The 10667-nt window shown below is 42.9% G+C and overlaps 1 pseudogene; it reads left to right on the top strand.

Moving 5' to 3' along the window:
- The first annotated feature begins 2234 nt into the window (after nucleotides 1–2234).
- LOC147902239 (uncharacterized) lies at nucleotides 2235–9034 on the top strand (annotated as a pseudogene).
- Nucleotides 9035–10667: the final 1633 nt, after the last annotated feature.

Genomic DNA, 10667 nt, shown 5'->3' with positions numbered 1-10667 from the left:
CATATGGCAAAATCACTTGCTTGGTGGCGAAAGAATCTCCGCAATTTATGGAGAAGCAAATTGCCTCTCAAGCAAAAGCTTTTCCTATAGCGTTGTCTTACAGGAACCTTATCCGTGGGGGTCACTCTGGCTCAACGAAGGATTGCATCTGCTTCCTGTCTTCGATGCATGGCCCCTTCTGAAACGGTGTCTCATTTGTTTTGGATGTGTTCCAGCACTAAGACCTTCTTATGCAAAATTTCCATGTCGCTTCGCCTTCGTTTCCCTAACTCACCTTTTGGGAAACATTTTTGGCTTTTTGGCAGACTTCCGGCAACCCTGGTCCATTACTCCTTATTTTTGAACTGGGTCAGATATTGGGCTTTTTGGACCATCTGGCAGGATCACAACATGCGATATTTTGGGAATCCGTTCTTGCAATCTTATGAATATTTCAGACTCTCCCTACGGCAATCTATCTATGATGCTTGCCATCAAGGAGATCTTCCTCAGTCATGCCTGGAAATAGTTTTTCTTTGCTTTTGATTTCCTGTTGAGGCTCTCTGCTTTTTTGAGACCCTCATGTAAATTTTGCTGATAATATGATCATGGATTTACCAAAAAAAAAAAAAAAGTGTGTGTGTGTGTGTGGAGTGGGACTCTCTCTCGGGCAACTCTTTGAGGGTAGAGAATATTTTTTGGTCTAAAGTTTTCCACCCCCCTTTGGCCATACAAGAACCCCGACGTTCTTATTTTCTCTCCTTCAAAGGCATTTCATCTGTGGCGGATGTACTTCGGGATGATGGCACAATCTTATCTTTTTCTATGGCTACTCGCAAATATGGCTTGGGAGCTCATTATCGTCCTTTATGGCATCGAATATCAGCAATGCTCCAACCGTACTTGCCGGTACCCCATTTGGAACTTCAGAATCGGCTTGAGGATTGGATCTTACGCTCTCCTTCCTTATATGCCCGTCCTCTGAAGCTCTTACATATCACAGTGTTTGGCATATAGATCACCCAATGAAGTGGTGGAGAAAAAGGCTGCGTCTCCTTTGGCATTACAAAGTCCCTCTACGACAACAGCTTTTCCTATGGCGAGTTCTTCTTGGCATTTTTCCATCCCGACAGTTACTCGCACACAGACATATAGCTTCAGCTGTTTGTCACCGATGTTAGCACTCTACTGAATTAGTGTTTCATATCTTTTGGTCCTGTCCAAACACTTCTGATCTCATTGCTCTCATCAGACAGAGGCTTCGACAGTGATTTCCTACTGTTACTTTTGGCAGATTTTTCTGGTTGTTTGGCTTTCATCCAGAGAGACAGGGTTTTCATTTATTTTTTGTATGGGTGCGCTATTGGACACTATGGACTTTATGGATGGACAGAAATCATAGAGTCTTTGGTGATCCACTTTTTTCATCTTTTCTTTTTTTCAAACGATCTCTGCAACAATCATTTTATGATTGTCTTCAGACTCGTTTGATTGATCAGGATGTATATACAGCTTATACTGAGATCTTCAGTTGAGTAGTAGTTACTTCGTTTTTTTGAAGTAACTATGAATGTAATTATTCTACAGCAATAAAAGATTTCTTCCCACCAAAAAAAAAAAAGTGTGTGTGTGTGGAGAGACGAGAGAGCGTGAGAGAGGAGGTCGACGCAGAGCCAGGTCCCCGTACAGCTCCCTTTCCGTCCATACATCTGTACGGACGACATACGGTTGTACGGCGTTGTACGTATAGTTTCGGCTCATCCCTGCGACGCCTCGTCTGAACCCGCTGCTGTTCAACTCGCTATCGAATTTCCCCTTCTGAACTTCCTTCTGTTCGTCTGTACCTCCTTGCCTCTTCCGTACAGTATCGCCCCTTCGTATCCCATCAGCCTCTCTTTTCCGTACATTTCTGTCTATCTTCTCTGTTTCAGCATTCCGTAAGGTTCAGTCCGTATCTCCGTACAGGGCCTCCGTACGTCCGTACATCCCTAGCTCCTCCGTACAGCTTAGCCCCATCGTGTCCCCTCAGCGCCTCTGTTCCATACAGTTCTGTCAGCTTCTCTGTGTCAATATTCCGTACTGTTCTGTCGCTTCTCCGTACATCTGTACGTACCACACTCCGGTGTCCCTCCCGTACAGTTCTGCTAGCTTCTCCTTTCGTCAGTATAGTGCTTCAGCCCTCTCTCTTTCTCATCCCGTAGCCTCCATGGCAGAAGCAAACAAATATTCTCCCCCCATAGCTCCTTCTTCTGAAGATGCTTCCTATGTGTTTGATATGTTGAATGAGGATTTTCAACAAAGTAGAAGGGAATGGATTCAACTTGCTCCGGAACTCACTTACAAAATGAAGTTGCCTTCTCTTGTGCATCCTTTGAAGAAGCTCTCTCAAACTGCAGTGATCATCTTTTTCCCAGGAAAAATTCCCTCTGCTAATGATGTGGGACAATGGGTGAATTCTCTCCTAGGTGTATGCTATGTAGAAGGAGTCTATTTTGCCTCCCGAGGATTTTATGAAGTACATCTTTTGGATGCCTTGACAAAACAAAAGATGTTGGAAATGTCTCCTTTATTTTTTGGCCGACAAATGGTGCATATTATGCCCTGGTCCTCTAATAAGGACTATCAAAACCTCATCAAGCATCATTGCCCTGTATGGGTTGAAGTGGTTGATTTTCCAGATTACATGAGAACAGAGCTTCCAGGTTTAGCTATGACATTGGGACAAGTGATCTGTCCTCCTCGTCCCACAGGTAATAAAAATCGTTTTTGCATCTTGTGGGATACTGATAGACCGACCCTCTCCTCTATTGCAGTTGAGATTGAGGGTGTTAATTTGGGAAAAAAATATTTCACTTTAAAATGGGGCATTTTTGCTGGAGCTTGTTTTTCTTGTCACAAGTTTGGGCATCTTGCTTCAGAGTGTCCCTCTATCCTTCATCCACCTCCTCCAGCAGCTATCCCTCTGCCATCTAATAAAGGAGGTCAGAAGACATATGTGGAAAAGATTGAAGTTAAAGGAGCGAAGCCTTCAGTTCATACAGGGAGCCAGGCCAATTCAGCTCAAAATAAGGATAAAGGAAAAAGCAAGTTAGGGGAAAATAACCCATCTTCTCATGAGGGATGGCAGACTGCAAAGAAGACAGTGCCCCTCAAACAAAGACCTCTCCAATCTCGTAATTGGGATGCCTCTGCTCCTTCTCCAGGACAATCTTCTACCTCTCCAAGCAACCCCATCTTAAAGGCATGGGTTAATGCAGTCAAGAAGGGTCTTCCCCTTTGTGAAGAAGATGATATTATCACAGAATTGGATGTTGAGGGTCAGCAAGACCCTGTGGCAATGGCAGAGGCTTGAGGCCTCCTGTTCTTTTTGAGGACAGAACATCTCTTGTATATATTTTCATGCGTGCTTCTCTTAAATGTTTTTCCTATAATAATATACAGGGCCTCTGCAACTAGAATAAATGGAGGCTTTTATGGCATTATATAAATACAACTCATCTGGATGTTGTGTGTCCACAAGAGCATAATCAGCATTTTTTGGCTGGCCAGCATGGGTTTTTTTCTGGATATGATATATTTTATTCAGGATCTGAACAGTTCTCTGGGCTGTGCATTTTAGCCAGACATGATCTGCAACCCTGGATAGCATATAATGATCTTGGTGGACGATGGATGATTATCCAATGTATGATTAATGGAGAGATTTTTGAAATAGGATCTTTGTATGCTTCTCAAAATTCAGCTTCAAGAGCTCAAATGTGGAACTCCATCAAGCAATATCCTTGGTCTTCAAATGCACTACTTTGTGGTGATTTCAACAATTCTCCTCACTGGAAGGACAACACTACACATAAATCCCATATGCTGCCCTCTGAAATTCAGCAATGGGAACATATGACATCATCTCTTCAATTTGCAGATTTATGGACAGCAACTCACCCATCAGTTATGGGATTTACATATCATCATAATGCTTTCACAGAATATTGGGCCAGGCTTGATAGATTTTATCTCATTCATGCTCAGCAATATGATGAATATACATGTCAAATGCGGACTGATTATTCACAGCAATTATCTGACCATACTCCATTATGGCTCATTCTTTCTTTTGGTATGCCTCTGGATGACTTGCAGCTCTCTTCAGTCAGAAATTTACAGGTCGATCAATTATATCTCTCTCATGAAAATTTCCAGCATATGATCAGATTGGCTCGCAGGCCATTGCTTTCCCATGCTCAGGAGGATCTGGACTTTGCTTGGACCTCTTTCATACATCGTATTCAAAATGTCATTAAGGAATATGGAAGATGGTACATGGCAGAAACCAGACAGCATATCCAGTGGGCAAAATCATACAAGCAGTATTTGGTACAGATTAGTCATCAAAGATCTCTATCTGATTCTGAGCAGCATTTATTGTCTTGTGTTTCCTCCATAATTGATGCCAATGATAAACGCAAGTTGTCCAAATGGCAGATCCGGAAACCTATGCTAGATAAGGGCTGTTCCTCGAAATCTTTTTTTCGGAACTTACATGCACATAGACAAAGCCAATCTATCATGAGGGTCAGGAAACCAGACGGCCTTTGGACCCAAACTCTATCTCAGCTAGAAAAACAATGTTTGGATCATTTTGAGCTTCTCTTTTCTCAGCCATCTTCTTCTACACCTCAGGTTATTTCAGCCCGTAACAAATTTACTGAGTTTGTTTCTCCTATTGTCTCCTTGCAAAAAGCCTCAATGCTGGAAATGTCTTTTTCGGATGTTGAATTGGATGAAGCTCTTAGGCATTTGGGTAAACATAAATCCCCTGGTTGGGATGGTCTGACGGTTGAATTTTTTAAAGCCTTTTGGCCTGAACTGAAGGGTCCAATTTTGCAGTTTATAAATGTAGCCTGGGAGCATCAACATCTTCCCTCAGCTTGGAAGCATGGTCTGGTTAAGCTTGTGCCCAAAAAACCTCTATGTGAGACTATGGACGGCTGGAGACCCATCACTTTGATGCCGGTTATATACAAACTGATTGCCAAAATGTTGGTACATCGGATAAAGGATATGCTTCATGAAGGCCTTCATCCCAGGCAATATGGTTTTGTTCCTAGATGGCACATACATGACAATATCTCTAACACTATCATCGCAATGGAATATGCAAAATATTCAGATCAAGATGTGTTGGTCATGCAGGTGGATGTGGCTAAGGCTTTTGATACAGTACAGTGGGATTATGTTTCTCAAATCATGTTAAAACTTGGTTTTGGGCCAAAGCTAGTTAATGTCATATATTGGCTTTACTCAGATTCCACTACACAATGCTTTATAGGGAATCATTTGTCTGAGTCTTGGACTCTTGAACGCTCAGTTCGACAGGGATGCCCTCTCAGTGCTTTGCTTTATGCCATTGCTTCACACCCTTTGCTACTTTATATGGATCACATGGTTGATACTGGACAGCTAGCGGGGCTTCAGATTTCTGGTTCACGACCCTTCCTTGCACAGGCCTATGCAGATGATTCATTCTTCATGCCAAAGAATAGTCCTTTGGAGATTCGCCTCTTGATGGATACCCTTTCAGAATTTGGGTTAGCAGCTGGTCTTAAAATTAATTTTCAGAAATCAAAACTCTTGCCACTCAAGCATTGTGACTGGCATGCTATCTTGTGGCCAGGCCAGATTGTTTATCCGGAAAACATAGTAAGACATTTGGGCTATCCCATTGGCTGGAAAATCAGCAATAAGCAACAAATGTCCTAGGTGGCAAACAAAATTCAGAACAAATTAGAATATTGGAAGATCTCCAGTCTATTGTTCTAGCTTATGTCCAGTTCTATCTTCCTCTATTGCATTGGTCATCTCGAGATCTCACTTCCTTTATGTCTCAAGCCATGGAGATTTTTTGGAAAACAAAGCTTCATAAAAAAGCTTTACGGCTACTCAAAATGGACTTGCTCTGCTCACCAAGAATGCATGGTGGTTTGAATATAATAAACATCAAATTTCATGTGTTGGCAAGAAAGATCACTATGCTCAAGACATTTTTTGAACAAGAGCAGCATTGGTCTATCATGTTGGCAATTTTGTGTGGACAGATGAGCACTAATGCTTATGGACACTGGCTAGTTGATCCATCGGAAGTAGTGCTTGGCAAATTGCAAGGTAAAATCCCTGGTTGTCCATTTTCTAATTCCTTGATTCAGGACTGGAAGCAAGTACTCTCTCACATCAAATGGTCTCCCCATCCTGCTTCTTTAGCTTCTTCACTCAGAATGGAAAGTATTCATTGGAGTGCTGTGTTTTCCTCTCCCCTTGCTGTTCAACAACCCATCAGAGCTTACAATCTTATGAAAATGGGTATCCGGTTCATTGATGACGTAGTAGATATGCAAGGAAATATTCTCACTTTTCTAGTAGCATGTCGACAATACAATTTGGGGATGCATCATAGACCCATTTGGAAAGCTATTGCTGATCTCTTACTCACTCTAATTCCGATTCTGACATTGAATGTCAGAGACAGGCTTCAAGATTGGCACCTTTGGTCTTCAAATACAAGCATATCCTCTAAGCCTTTGAATTTATTGACTTCTATACAGGCTTATGTTTGATATTACCTCCTCCCTGGATTGCCCATCATGCTAATTCTCTATGGCATTTGAACAAGTCATTAGCCTGGTGGAAAGGAAGATTGCAATTGATATGGAAGTTGAAAATGCCTTTGAAGCAACGACTCTTTCTATGGCGATGTATTGTTGGTATTCTTCCAGTAGGGGTGAAATTGGCTCAAAGAAGGATAGCTTCGCCCCTTTGTCCAAGATGTCATCTTACATCTGAGAGTATTCTGCATTTACTGTGGTTTTGTTCATATTCCAGAGACCTTCTAGACAGAATCTCCTATTTCTTATCTCTCAGATTCCCAGCTCATAGGTTCTACAGGTTTTTCTGGATATATGGCAAACTATCAGCTTCTTTATCACAGTATTCTCTTTTCTTCCACTGGATCAGATACTGGGCCTTATGGACCCTTTGGTGACAGCGCAATCAAGCATATCTGAATTCTCCACTTCAGCAGCCATATGAGTTCTTCCGAGCCTCATTGCGGCAGTCTTTATATGATGCCTTACATGAGGAAGATTTAGATGTTTCTTGTATTCAGCTTTTCTTTTACTGCTTTTGATGGATAGGGCTTTGGCTCTCTTTTGAGCTCTGCCCAAATGTAAATGAATGTATCATAATATAAGTATCTTGGTTTCACCCAAAAAAAAAAAAGTGTGTGTACAGGGGTGCATGCAAGTCTTAATGTGCATGCTAATGTGTGTGGGAATTGTGTGACTGAAGGTTCAAAATGTGCATTTAATGTGCCTTGGGGGGATATTTGCATTTTTTTAAATGGGAGAGTGGTAAAAAAAGGCAAAGGTGAGTGGCATATATCAAAGAAGCATGCATGTACGTGGCTACATGAGGATGACGGAGAAGCTTTTGAAGGCGAGGTGGCGGCTAGGAGCTGGGAAACGTGGTGGTTATCGGAAGAAAGAAACGTGATGGTGGCATGTGGGAGTAGGGGAGGCGACTCGATTGCAGGCGTGGGGAATTCTTTTGTGGAGAAGAGAAACGTCGTCACTACTGCGCTCTGGATGATAGAGAAGGAGAGGCCTTTGGTTGGGGGTACGTGACAGTGTGGTAATTCTCAAAGGAGCTTGGTGAAGGCAGGCGCAACAGTGAACTCGTACGGAAGACGTGAGCTTGGTGAAGGCGGGCGCAACAGTGAGCTCACAGGGAAATGATGAAATGCAATGTGGTTGTACCAGACTTCCAGAGCAAGGGTGTCCAGTGTGTGGTCAAGTGAAATGTTTTTGGGGTCATGAAAATCAAGTCATGAAGGGTTTTTTTATTTTATTTTCCTAAGTCAATGTGCACTTGCATGTTACAGGAATTTGATATGTTCTGGTGTCCATGTCAAGGGGCTTTTCATGTGTGTGTACGGGGGTACATGCAAGTCTTAATGTGCATGCTAATGTGTGTGGGAATTGTGTGACCAAAGGTCCAAAATGTGCATTTAATGTGCCTTGGGGGATATTTGCATTTTTTAAAAGGAAGAGTGGTAAATTCTACGTGATGAGGTGGCTGGACTGATTGGGAAGGCATCCTGCTCATGCAAAGGTGGCTACGTAGCAAGGAATGTAGAGCTTCTAGATTGCGATCAATCACGTGTAGAGAAATCTAGAATTTTTGAAGTAAAGAGGAAGTGATGCACGTAACTAGGAGTCTGGTAGATGAAAGCGAAAGGTGAAGCGCCCATCAAGAAAAGGCCTACGTACGTGATGGGAGGGGGATTTTCCGACTGCATGCTTGGCACAAAGGGACTCCAGGTTTGGAAAGGATAAGCTCTGGGTCTGGGGTTACAGCTATGTGGTGAATTCAAATCGAATGGGAGAGAAGGGCTATTCCGGACGCTGCTGGTTATCTTCACGTAAGGGAGTGTGTGAGCTTGTGTGCGCTGAGAAGACCTTGGCGCTAGAGATCTCCAGAGATAGCGAGCTGTTTATAGTTGGCTGAGCATGGCTACCACACAGGCAGGATGGTCGTCGTTTGCACGTGAGCTGATGCACAGAATGTATGGTCTGGCTAAGATCATCTAAAGGACTGTTGGTGGCGCTACGATGCAGCACGGAGTAATCTTAGCGACAGAGACTCCATGAATTCCGTATGCAAGAGATAGAGGGACGAAGAAATTGCAGGCTAAGGGCAATGGAACATGACCTTCATCGATGATGGTTGTCCTAAAGGAGCTGGGCACTCTTCGTGGAAGAACGTGAGATTGATGCTTGCTGCAGATGTTCGTCAATCACTGATCTTCTGCTTTGTGAGGGAAGAGAAGCTATCCTGAAGGAATTGGAAGCCTCTTTGACATGATTATGATCTTATGCTGATTTGATCATGGGAGATTCCTGGGTACTGATAGAGAAGCAGAGGAGGTGGCGCTGTTGCAGCGTTGTGGGAGTTACGAGCTGTTGTTTTTGATGGAAGCTTAGGAGTGTGGGCTGTGGGTTCATAGTATTGAGGCTGACTATTCTTTGAGTTTTGGGAAAAAGTTCAGTTCTAAGTTTATCTGTTTCGGGCTATGTAGTCTTTTGGCTCTCTTTGAGTCTGTGTGATCCATGTTCTAGTCAGATTGTGTGGGAGATTGACTTGTGAATTTGTGTATGAGGATATCTACTCTGGAACCTGGCTCATAAGCTCATCATCTACGAGCCCACATTGCAGCTGATCCCTATGAAGTCTCAACTATTTGACGTGGTGAAGTACATAATTCCTGGTTGTCTTTCCTTTTTTTTCCTTATCATCTTTTTGGCGATCCTGCTGGGGACAGGAGGAGTTTTGAATTGAGATTGGGTACTCAAGACAAAACGGCCCAGAAGAATTGGCTAGGGAATGTTGCTTGAATTTCTGTGTGGTTAGGGATTGAAACTATGAAGACAAAGCCTTGCATGAGAGTTATTCATTGTGAGTTATGTGGGGAGTGTGGACATAGGAGAGAGAGATGCCTTGATGTTGAACTTCGGGTGATACGTCTCCGTGCTAAGGTTCAAAAGGCTTTGAAAGTGATTGCTCTTAGGAAGAAGAATGCTAGTCAGATGCAGGGTAAGTTTTCTTCAGTAGAGTGATTATTTTTGTTTTCTTCCCAGAAGAGGTTGGATGGTATTTCTGGTTGGAAGTGTGTTTGAGATAAGTTAGTCAAGAGGAGAGATGGCTCATGAATTTCCTCGATTTCACGGGTTGCCCAATGAAGACCCAGAGAGGTTTTTAGAGTGCTTGGAGTTCATAGCTCTTATTAAAGACAGGAATGCTCCAGAATTCCTTCTTCAGATTCTATCCTTTTGTTTGTTGGGAGAAGCGAGAACTTGGCTATAGACTTTCTCTGCAAGGATGCGAGATGATCAGAGTGCTCACAGAAACCCGACTTATCCAGGGGTGAGGACAGCTTCCCTAGACAGGTTTATGTGTGTTAGAGATCTTGATGGCATTTGGAGAGACCTATGTTTATTGCAGCAACAGCCGACTCAGTTAGTGGATGAGTATGTCGGTAAGTTCACTGTGTTGTGGAATAAATGGCAGGTGGCCTTACTACCTGAAGTTCCTCCCAGAGTCATAAAAAAGGATAGGTTTGTTGCTGATCTGAAGCCGGAGATTAGGATAAAGATTGAATGTAAAGAGCTAAGGTAGCAAAAGAGAAGGAGAGGAAGTAGATAAGATTGTCACAAATGATGCAGGAGATGCCAATGGTTCAGCATGTGCCTGAAATTCTCTCTCATGTGAAGCCAAAAATACAGAAGCCTGAAGTCAGGAAGGAGGAGAATATAAAAGAAGAAATTCATGAAATGGCAGAGCTTGGAGTTTGAATTTGATGAATGGTAGGGGAAGAGGTAGATCATCGGGTGGTTATGGCAGAGGCAGCATGCCTTCTTCAGATAATTCAGGCCCGTGGCAGGCAGGACGAGGTCAAGGGTCATTTACACCTTGTGTCCAGTGCTTTAATTGTGGAGAGTGGGGACATTACACCACACACTGTGATAAGCTTCCTCATGCTGGAGATGATGTTTATATATTTCCAATAGGGTGAATGATCATAGTGTAGAAGTAAAAGATGCAAGTCAGCCTAGTACCTCTGGAATCCGTAAAGCCACTGC

Source organism: Dipteris shenzhenensis, chromosome 5 (genome assembly GCF_047967505.1).
Source record: "Dipteris shenzhenensis isolate YYH24624 ecotype China chromosome 5, Dip_SZ_1.0, whole genome shotgun sequence".
In the NCBI taxonomy this organism is placed as follows: domain Eukaryota; kingdom Viridiplantae; phylum Streptophyta; class Polypodiopsida; order Gleicheniales; family Dipteridaceae; genus Dipteris; species Dipteris shenzhenensis.
The sequence above is the reverse complement of the archived record's forward strand: the minus strand, read 5'-3'. Positions and strand labels throughout refer to the sequence as shown.